Genomic DNA, 11,135 nt, shown 5'->3' with positions numbered 1-11,135 from the left:
TATCCCCAACGATGTAATGTAACTTGTGATAGCATCACAACCATTATTTCTGGTGGCCTCCCACTATTTTGTTTTAAAGGTGCATTTAATGACTTCACCAACAATGTCAAGGGAAATTGATTTGACTACCAATCCTCCACGTCATTGTCTCCCTCATGTAGCAACACATACAAGTCTAATTTATATCAAATCTGTAGACTCACAGGTGAAAGCATTATATTAGTGGAAAAACATATCGTAAATGGTCTGTATTTATATAGCTCTTTACTGTACCTGGAATGATACCCAAAGCCCTTTATATTACACATCACATTCACCCATTCACACACACATTCACACACTGATGTTGGAAGCTGCCATCCAAGGCACTAACCACGACCTTTCAGGAACAATTTTGGTTCGGTGTCTTGCTCAGGAACATCTCATCATGAGCTCATGTTTCTAAAACAAAGAAACTCAGTGATACCGATGCATTTTAACAAAAATATTTGTGGATTGTAAGTTTATCATTGAGTATCAGTTAATTTTGTTAGTATTACAACTACATTGAGGGCCCTTCTGGGCCCCTAGAATCTTTCTCCTTCCCCTCCCCCTGTTTGGTGCCCCAGACTGGAGGAAGTGTCAGCAAAGATCCGCCTGGACTGCTGCCAGTAGCTGCATGCAGGGATGCCTCTGGGGAACATGTTAAGCAGTGAGACTGAAAGATGGCTCACCTGTAGATAGGAATAAACAGTTTTAAAACCTGACTTTTTATTGTGGCTTTTAACTCTGCTTGCCCTGATCAAAAAGAACTATGGTGGTGCTGGCCTTATCGGGCCACGCCCACCCCATAACATAGGCAATTGGTGAGAACCAGAAATCCAGATGGATGGATGGATGTATACTGGTGTCTCAACCAAATCTTTCATTCTCAGGTTTAAATAAGCACCTGCAAAATGAATTGTGCCTCAGCTACTAAACTGTTTTTCCTTTCTATCCTAAATCAAGGGAAACCCCGCTGCCGTTGCACCTGAATAAAGGCCTCAGAACCAAGCAGTAAATGAGCCAATTGGCAAACTTCAGAAAAGCACCTTCATTTTCTCATTATTGGTCTTGATTTTTCTCCCTCTTTTGCAAATAAGAGTGGAATAAAGGAAGGAGAAAGGGTGAAAACAGAGGAAAGAATAACGGAAACAGAAGACTCTCAGGGTGTAAATGGGTTTCACATTTTCATTTTCAAACTGAGTCATAGCTCATTAGACAAACGATATCAGCTGTTTGATGTAAAACAGAGTGGTAGCAGTAAAACACCTCATGCTTTAACAGATGTGTGGGTTGGAAGATGTTTCCAGGAATCAGATTCTGTTATGTGTGGGAATGTCGAATACCTTTTTATTGCTCTTCTAAAAAAACTATTTAACTTCTTAAGCTTTTGATGCATATCATGTTCTTTTCCCGGTTTTCTCTCACTTCCACCCTTTACACAAATCCTTCCCAAGCTCTTATTTCGCCGTTCCTGGAATATCAGCCTCCCACTCTCCTGTCACTGTTCCCTCTGTACTTCATAGATGGGAGAAGTTCCCACACCTGACCTCACATGGCTCCATTTTAAGTCCACTTCTTAGCAGCTTCCTGGTCCTGAAGCTCCCCTCTAACCCCTGACATGATAGAACTAAGCTTTAGATTATACAACTGATATGAAGCTGAGATGTGGGTAATTTTAGAACGAAACCAGTTAGCAGCATCTGATCTGACAGTGTGATATGTGATTATTTTATACATTGTGCTGTGACATTCCATAATCTAGAAAAAGATTAAATTAGATAATAAGCAGAGAAAAGAAAGCAAAAGTGAATGTGTAATGGAAACCGTGAAACTGTGAAGGGGCTGCAAGAGAGAAGGTTTTGAAACATTCATGGAGAAAGAACGCAATGAGTTGGCAGTTTCTCTGTTTTCCCTCTGACAGAACACAATAAGTTTCAGGGAAACTGCTGATTCCTTCCAATTTTTTTTCTCTTTGTATGGTTTATGCTTAAATCATTCCACAAACATATTGCCACAACAAAAATCATGAAAAAACATTATGATTGGGCTATCAAACTATCCCACATGTGGCCAAATATAATCAAACTTATGTGGCATTTTGTTTTAATTCAGTCTAAACTGGATTTACGAGCATGGGACAAAATCCACAAATTTCCCTCAGGCGTACTTCTTAGAACTGCGTGGCTTTTGGCTCTATGAGTGTTTAAATAACTCCAGCTCTGCCTCAGTGATAATCCTCACCATGCAGTGAGTAGTAAGTTGTTACAAGCCACACGTTTTCATTGCATTTCATTCCTTTGTCATTCGTTTTGCCTGAAAAACTAACCAACTGCAAAATCAGCTGCAGGGATGAAAAACTACCAGGAGAGGAAAACTACAATGATACAATATACATGGACTGCAGCTGGAAATATATTATATCTACAGGATCAGACAAAACATATTCTAAAAAAACGTTGAGACATTGTATAAAATGTAAATAAAAACAGAATACTATGATTTATAAAACTGATCTAACTGTATTTTGTTTTTCACAGAACATAAACAACATATTAGATGTTGAAGCTGAGACACTTAACGATTTCATACAAGTGAGGAGACCATTTGCTAAAGTTTTAGGAGAGGAATGTTGTCTCATTCTGGTCTGATGCAGGATTCTAGCTGCTCTACAGTCCTGGACCTTGGTTGCTGGATTTCTGCTTCCATGATGCTCCAGATGTTGTCTATTGGTGAAAGGTCTGGACTGCAGGCAGACCAGTTCAGCAGCCGGACTCTTCTCCTGTGAAGCCATGCTGCTGTGATGGATGCAGGATGTGGTTCAGCATTGTCTTGCTGAAACCTGCAAGGTCTTCCCTGAAAGAGATGTTGTCTGGATGGGAGCAGATGCTGCTCTAAAACCTCCATGTACTGTTCAGCATTGATGGAGCTTCATGTGGAAGCTGCCCACGCCATAGGCACTAATGCAGCCCCATCCCATCAGAGATGCAGCTTTTCACCTGTCCACTGATGACAAGCTGGATGCTCCCTCTCCTCTTTAGTCTGCAAGACACGCTGTGCATGCTTTACAGAAAGAATTTCACATTTATGTTTCTGGATCCTTTTCACATCTTGCTTCTTCTTGGCTGGATTTCAAGGTGATCTGTGTTCACAGTGAGTGGTTTCTGGAAGTCTTCCTGAGTCCGTGCAGTGGTTTCCAGTAGAGAATCATGTCTGGTTTTAATGCAGTGCTGCCTTAGGACCACCAGTATCCAGTTTCTGGCCTTGTCCCAGTGCACATAGATTCTTCCTGATTTTATTACTATTATTATTTTAATATTATTTTTTTAATTATATTATACACTGTAGAACATCTTTGTAATTTTGAGTTCAGAAACAGCTCTTAAGTTTTACAGTTTTTAGACACAGTTTGTCTCAGATTAGTGAACCTCGGCCCATCTTTATCTGAGACTGACTCTCTGAAATGCTCCTTTTATACCCAGTCATGTTACTGACCTGTTGCCATTTCACCTAATTTGTTGTCAAATGTTCCTACAGTTGGTTCTGGTTTGTAAGAGTTACTTTTCCAGCCTTTTGTTGCCTCTGTTCCAACTTTTTACAGATGTTTTGAAATTTTCCATGAAATGATAAAAATCTGTTTTAACATCTAATATGTTGTTTATGTTCTACAAGAAATAAAATATGGGTTCATGAGATTTAAAAATGGTTGTATTCTGTTTTTATTTACATTTTATTTACATTTTATACAGCGTCAAAGATTTTTGGAACTGGAGTTGTACTGATGAATTCATACTGACCACAACTAAACATCTTTAAAAGTAATTATTAGAAACCAACACTGCTCCAATTCTGTAGACATGCAAATATTTCAAAGGTGAACCATAATACAACGTTTAATATCTCTAATGCAGTTCAGTCCACATCTGCTGGCTCATTGCATGTCATGTACAGTACTTTTATCACATGTGAAATTTATTGTGCAATACACAGTACATGAAAAGTCACACTTGAAATTTAAATATACATAATATCAGTAATGGACTATGTAGAAAGAATGGACAATGAAAACACACATTGGGTTTTACAATTTTAGGATCAGTGTATAACTTCTTTATTGGGGTGACTGTCATTGTAATTGTAAGTTGTGAGACATGAGGAGTACTATCAAACAATGTTGTTCTTTTGTTCTTTTTATTTTAATATTAATTATAATTTCCTGCTCTTCTATACGTTTAGACAGAACTTCAGAAGGCAGACAGGCCAGGAAGAAAGAAACTTTTAATGCTCTAATAAACTTAAGGAAACACTAAGCTTTTTGAGGGAGAAACTCCAGGAAAACAAACTCTAAAACAAAGATTTTTACACAATAAAAACATCAAAATATAGCTGAAACAGCACAATGACATAATGGAGCCTGTGCAGAATATATTCTGACTGGACTGACAACGATTGAACAAAAATCCATTATAACTGATGAACAGTGGAGATTTTCAGGAGGAAACCTGGAATATTTGGTCCGGCCTATTCCTGCAGTCATACCAGCACATCATTTTAAATGAAGCTCCTTATTGTGTGACAGCAAATGTTCTGCGAAATTTACTGGCATGTTCTTGCATCGTCACATCCAGTCATGACGGGAGAGTTAATAACGAAACCAAGACAAGCTCAATTAGGAGATAACTGAACATGACATCAATTCAAGAAACCAAAGAACATTTAAACCAAAGCAAAACAAAATCTACAGACCTTTAAAAGCTGACCTCATCCCTGATTAATGAGGTGAAACTTATAGTGACTTACAGCTGGTGGCAGTCAGGGAGCAGCAAATATATGTTATGCAGCCAGATACAATAAAATAACCAACTGTTGTTAAAAAAAAAACAGGAATTAAAAAGTTAAATCATTGATGTTCTGAGGATTTCAGGAGCATAATGTGCTTATTATACATGGTAGATTGTTAAGACCCAGCTCTGCTAAAGAAAGAGAGGTAACATAACATAACATAAAACAAGATGTACAGCAGTGAAACAGGGAATTTATTGTCCAAAGTGGTGATCAGAGGTCAAGGACAAACATACACAAAACATAATAAAGAGCTGGCAGTGCAACTCAAATCAAAGAAAGAAATAAAATACTAGGGACTCACTGGAATGAAAAAAAAAGAGTTAATTAATTAATGTCCAAAACAAATAAACAAAACCTGTCTGACTTCACCAGCTACAAATCAAATAAAAACCATAGCAGTCTCAGTCACAAATAGAGTCTGTCAGACTCGGCTGCCACTGAACGACAGGAGGATGTAGCTATTATTCCCCTGAAAGCAAAAGCCGTGATTGATCCAGAGGGAGGAGAACAGCCAATCAAGTAGCAGGTGCAGAGGGTGTGTCGCGGAGGAGCCAATCCCGGCCACGCGATGAAACATGAAAATTTGCATAAACAAGGAGGAAACGATAAGGAGTTAATGCATGCGATACTATTGATCTGATGCCAAGTAAATACAGGCTAGTATTGTCCACACCAGTACCAGTTCTCTTTTATAGGTCTGTCAAAATTAATGCCAAAGATCAATCTTAACCTCTTGATTGCTCAAGATGTATAAACAAAGCTATTACTCGTCATAATAGAAATCCAAATTTCCCATTATCTCAGCAACATAAGCTGATTTTGGGCATATTGGTGTCTTGTTACAGTGATGGAAAGAATCCACCAAAAACCATTTTATCTTCCTTATGTTTTAAGATTGTGACAGTTTTCAAGTGTTGCATTGTGAGCATAGCCTACGGTGGCTGAGAAGTGCAAAACATATTCAGATTACTTTTAGGAAACACATTTATATTTTAAAAGCTCATTTATAATTCATAAAACACATTTACACTTTAGAAAACAAATTTACAAAATATTAAACAGTTGTGCAAGCGCTGAGACAAATCTACAAGTGGCAAAATACAAATACAACTAATTATTATTGGAGAGGCAATGTCTTGAATACCCGAAGGTGACAATGACCTCATCTTGTAGTTCAAATGATTTGCACTTCAGCTACACACTGGAAGTCAGTGGCATGTTTCAGAAAGGGTTCGATAGCTGAACAATGTTCTGCCCTTTTTGAAGAGTCAGTTACACCTTTTTATTCTTTGTGTAGACAGTCTCTGGAACTTTTTCATGAAACACGTTTTATGTAGTTCTTGTCCTGACCTCCCACATGTAGCCAAAGCAACCCTTATAGACCTGGCGTCTATTTCTAATACAGGATAAGTCCAGAACGGTGAGCATGGGTACGCAACAGAGAAGAGTTTTAGCGCTGTCAAAGGCATTTTGGTTTTTATCTGTCCACGAAAACTTGATTCTGTCAAGTGAGGATCAAATGCAGGATGGAGAGGCAGGAGGCAGATGGGTGCAGGAATAAAGGTTTTTAATTAATAAGCACTGAAATGAAATAGGAAAGGAAAACCAGACAGATGATGAACAGAAAACCAAGGGGTATAAATACACTGAGGAACTAAAAGGGAACAGGTGAAATGAATGAGCAGATCAAACCAGGTGCGCTAATGAACAGGAAACAGAAAGTAAAACAGAATACACAAGGTAAAGAATTCCTATAAAAAAACAGGAAACCAGACAGGACTATGACAAAGGAAACTTACAGAACAGTAAAACAACAAACTACTTAACAAAAACCCATAGACCATGACATTTTCTTGGACTGTGGGGATCAGTTAGTGGATGAACAACAGAAGAAAGTCACAGCAGAAGTTTCTGTAATACCCAACCATGCCTAAAAAACTATGTAATTCATGTCTTGTAGTTGAGCTTGGATATTCAAACATCGCAGTGACTTTAGCGTTGACAGGACTCACCTGTCTCTGACTTTCTTGTCTTCCCAATAATGTAACAGTGGCCTAAACAAATTCACACTATGCCAGTTTAAGTGAGTGAAGCCTGACTTGCACATGTTGCAACCAAGTGTCTGTGAACACAACACACATCTTACCCACCAACGTCAGTCCTTGAGATCTACCATCCTGCATTTTAGTGTTTCCCTGATTCAAAGGAAAAGATTCTCCAACAAGGCTGTTAATGAGCCATTGATTTGAGTCAGGTGTGTTGTGGCAGGAAAACACAACGACCTGCAGGATGGTAGATCTCGCAGACCATTTTTGGTGACCACTGGTTTAACCAATACTTGTGCATATTAAAGGATGAAATAATTAGGACAATGGGTGACAGTTCAAACATAGATTATTACATAAATTTCATGAGGTCAGTGTTGGGGTCTTTCCCAGATATACATCACTGCAAACATCAAACACACCATCCATTAAAAAATGAAATCTGACAAGGTTTCAGAACAGGTCTCACATATCTTTCTACTAGGAGATCTCATTTATTTGCAAAGGGAAAGCACCAGCAAGATGGAGTGTGGAGGTCTGCAACCATCTGCCTATGATTACAGCCTGGGAACAGCACTACAACAATAGTCGCCTGGGGAGAGCCCAGTAATGATCACACACAACAATTACTGGGTAACCAAATGCCTCAAGAAGGCTGTTTGTGAGAGTGAAACCCAGAAATTTGGCATGTCAAGTCATAAGGCGTCCAACATTCAGATGAAGCCAACCAGCACACTCCCGATCAGATCAGCTACATGCAGGCCATTACGTGAAGCCCAAACCAAAACCATAAATATATATATTTTGCATATAAAACTTTTGTGTTACAATTTATAATTTTTCTGCTACTGAAAGAACTCCTGAATTTAAGGTTAAAAAATTTTTGGCCTGGACCTGGGGTTTACTCCATTTAATATGTAGTTGATATTAACAAACATGAGATGGATATTAAAATATTCTAAAACAGGTTTGCATTATTCTTCCTTCTTTAATTTTCTTTCTTTCTTTATTTATTTTTGTGTTGCTCCTTTTATACCTGGGACAGGTAGAAATTTACATTCTCTATACCGCATACTGTCCCATCCAAATACTTGATTATAGAAATACTCCATGGTAATAATTTCATAAAGTACTCATCACTGTATAAAAAAGATGGATGGAGCCTCAGTGACGTCACCCGTAGGTTTCTGAAGAGCTGAATTGAAGCTCATTGGGCGGTTCCCACAGTCACCATCTTGGTAGCGTCACACGTGTCGTCATTTCCAGAAAATCCAAAAGTGAGCAGAGGTGGAGCTGAGAGGGGACTGGGGTGGATGATTGACACCCATCAAACCCTGAGCTGCCTGTAGCTAAGAGCTAACTGAGCTAACCCGGAGCTAATGGTAGCTAACCAGCTAACGGAGGTAGGCGGACTAAAGCAAAGGCATGCTGTTAGCCGGCTAAAAACCGCATTTGTGCTACACTCTCCCTTCTTGCCGTGGATATTGGATACCTCTCAATCAAAAGAACACGCCCTTAATTATGCGGAATTTCAATATTAAATAACATCCAAACGGATGAGTTAAAAAAAAAAAAATCACCCCCCTCACAGCTTGACACTTAACCTATTAATCCTAAAATGGATTTTTGTACCAGGCTTTAAACATGTTTATTTCTGCTGTGAAGCTGGTCTTTTTAATATGAACATTGGGGATTTGCTCTGTTTTGGAGCCACCCCATAGTGGATGAGGGGTGAACTGCAAGTTTTTGCATTTTTTTGTTTATTTTTATTTATTTATTTTTTTTTGACTCTGAGATAATCATTAGAATTTTAAGGAAAAAAATACTGCAAACCTAAATCTTGACTGCTTGTTTAATGATACAAAAGAAATATGATTTAAATGTTTAGGTTGCTCAGCATTAATATAATTTGCCTTAAAACTGTAGGTCACTTTGCAATAAATGCATATCAGTCTAGTTAAAAATAAAGTGACAGCATTTCTGAGTAAAATATATCACCTCTATTCTCACCCATCTCCCCAGACTAGTATAGAAAACATGAATATGATCATTTATGCAACAATAAATGTATTAGCTTGTGATATTTCTTTCAGCTACAGTTTGCCTTTTAGTGCACCAGTGATGCTGCGTAGCTGAGATAAGTCTCGATACGCGACCAGGCCACCATGATTAGCTCAACGGTCGGCTCCCTTGTGTTCGGTGTAAGGCTGGTTATAGGTCAGTTCTGTGTTGTGATCCTGTCCTTCATAGATGGACTGCAGTCTCTTAGACAAGTCCACCACTCCCCCTCCGAGGGCTCGGAGCAGGGCGTGAGGAGTGCAGGAGTCCCACTTAAAGGTATTTCCCTCTGAAAGAACGTAAATATCAGAAAAGCCCTGGAAAACAGACACAGAGGATCTTGTAACCAGCTCCAGAAGCATATATCTGCTTGTCAGGGCCACACAGCGAGGTCAGAGCCTCTTTCACCACCTGCTTCTCACTTGAGCCCAGTACCACAGACAGTCCTTGTTGACCTTTAGGTCCACGGTTTGGTAGTGAAACTGAAAAGACGTCGATGTTGCCATAGGACACATCTCAGTAATGCTTTCCCCTCCAGCCTCCACCTGTTGTATCTTGGTGATTAAACGGCTGGTTGACACCCATGACAGGCTCGCCCGTGCTCCAGAGGTATACCCAATCAGAACTAGGGCACTTTGCAGACCTGAGGGAGACAAGAGGCCCTCCTCTAGCACCTCCTCCCACCCCTCTATGTACTGACAGGTGGCATCTATGGGGTCAATCCAGATGCCAAGATCAGAGGGGCTGAGGGGAACAGTCAGGCCGCCTGTGCTCGCTTCAATGGTCGCCAGGTCTTGGTGGATGGCTTGTGCCAGCAGAGATGCCGCTGTGTGGTTACCATCTAACACCGTGGCCAGCAGTTTCGCAGTCTCCTCCTCTGTGCTACACACCATGATGTCACACTTTCTCCAAGCCTATTTTCAAGCTTGATGGGCTTCACATTTTACTAGCGAGGGTTGCTGCTTGGTAGTCATGCAGTTTTTTTAAGTCACATTGACAGTAGTTTAAATCATTTTTAAAGCTGCTCTCTAATCCTTTAACAGTAAGATTAAACAGTAAGATTGAGTCATTGAGTTCCTGGTAATCTATGCAATTAAAATACTGTTTAATCAAATTCATTCAATACAGTTTATTACCTTTATGTGGCCACGTTTAGGCAGTGTTGGGGTGTTTACTCTAAAAAAGTAATTAGTTACTAGTTACTCATTACTTCTGGAAATTGTAATGAAAATACTTTAACAGTTACTGTGTTTGAAATGTAACATTACTACTGCGCTCCAGGAAATGTTGAAAAAAGCTTAGCTTGTTTAGGTGGGTTGGCTACTGAAGGACTCCTTCCACTGAACAGCGAGTAGGATCTTTCACCACAAGTTTGGACTGAAACTGGACTGAACTGAAAATAATGCGAATATCGCCTCTGACCAAAAGCCCCTGTCTCCGTCTTCAGCTTCATTTGTCTTTCTCCATAGTTGGTGCACAATCAGCTTAAAACAGATCAGGACTTCACACATAGGCAAACACGGCTCAAGTAACGCAGAAAAATGTGTTACTGTAGCCCAGTAAACTAATTTTATTACCGATGTTTTAAGTATAATGCACTACTTTACTTTGTTACCCAAAAAAGTAATCGTTACTGTAACGCGTTACTTTGTAACAGGTTACTCCCAACACTGCATTTAGGTGCATAACCCATCAATCGTATATCAAATACTGCTGCCATAATTTTACATAAACAGATCAAGTTTAGTTAGTTTGGAGTTTCTGTCTAGTTATTGTCTTCCATTTTTGTTTTCCCCTGTGTGTGTTATTTGGTTTGGCCAAACCACTATAAGTTACTCTCATTGCGTTAGGTCAGTTTTTCCCTCAGTTAAGTTTGACTTTGTTTAAGTTACACTTTTTGAGTATCATTAAATTTAGTTGACCTCTTTTAATGGCCGGCTAGTTTATTCATACTTTTGGATTTTTGGGTCAATAAAAACCCAGGTTTTGAAATTACTTTCTGTGTCCTCGCTGCTTTCCTGCTTGGCCCCTGACAGAGTGGAAGGGTTTTTGATACACAAATTTGCATTCAGTAGTTCTAGACTTTGCCCAGCCATAAACCAGCCAGTTTCCAGCAAATGTTACAGTCAAGGATCTGATTGGGAATCTGCAGGGATTAGCAGTCAG

General features: G+C 39.3%; 1 pseudogene; it reads right to left on the bottom strand.

Moving 5' to 3' along the window:
* Positions 1–8,846: 8,846 nt before the first annotated feature.
* On the bottom strand, positions 8,847–10,811 carry LOC121649866 (annotated as a pseudogene).
* Positions 10,812–11,135: the final 324 nt, after the last annotated feature.

Source organism: Melanotaenia boesemani, chromosome 12 (assembly GCF_017639745.1).
Source record: "Melanotaenia boesemani isolate fMelBoe1 chromosome 12, fMelBoe1.pri, whole genome shotgun sequence".
NCBI lineage: Eukaryota > Metazoa > Chordata > Actinopteri > Atheriniformes > Melanotaeniidae > Melanotaenia > Melanotaenia boesemani.
The sequence above is the reverse complement of the archived record's forward strand: the minus strand, read 5'-3'. Positions and strand labels throughout refer to the sequence as shown.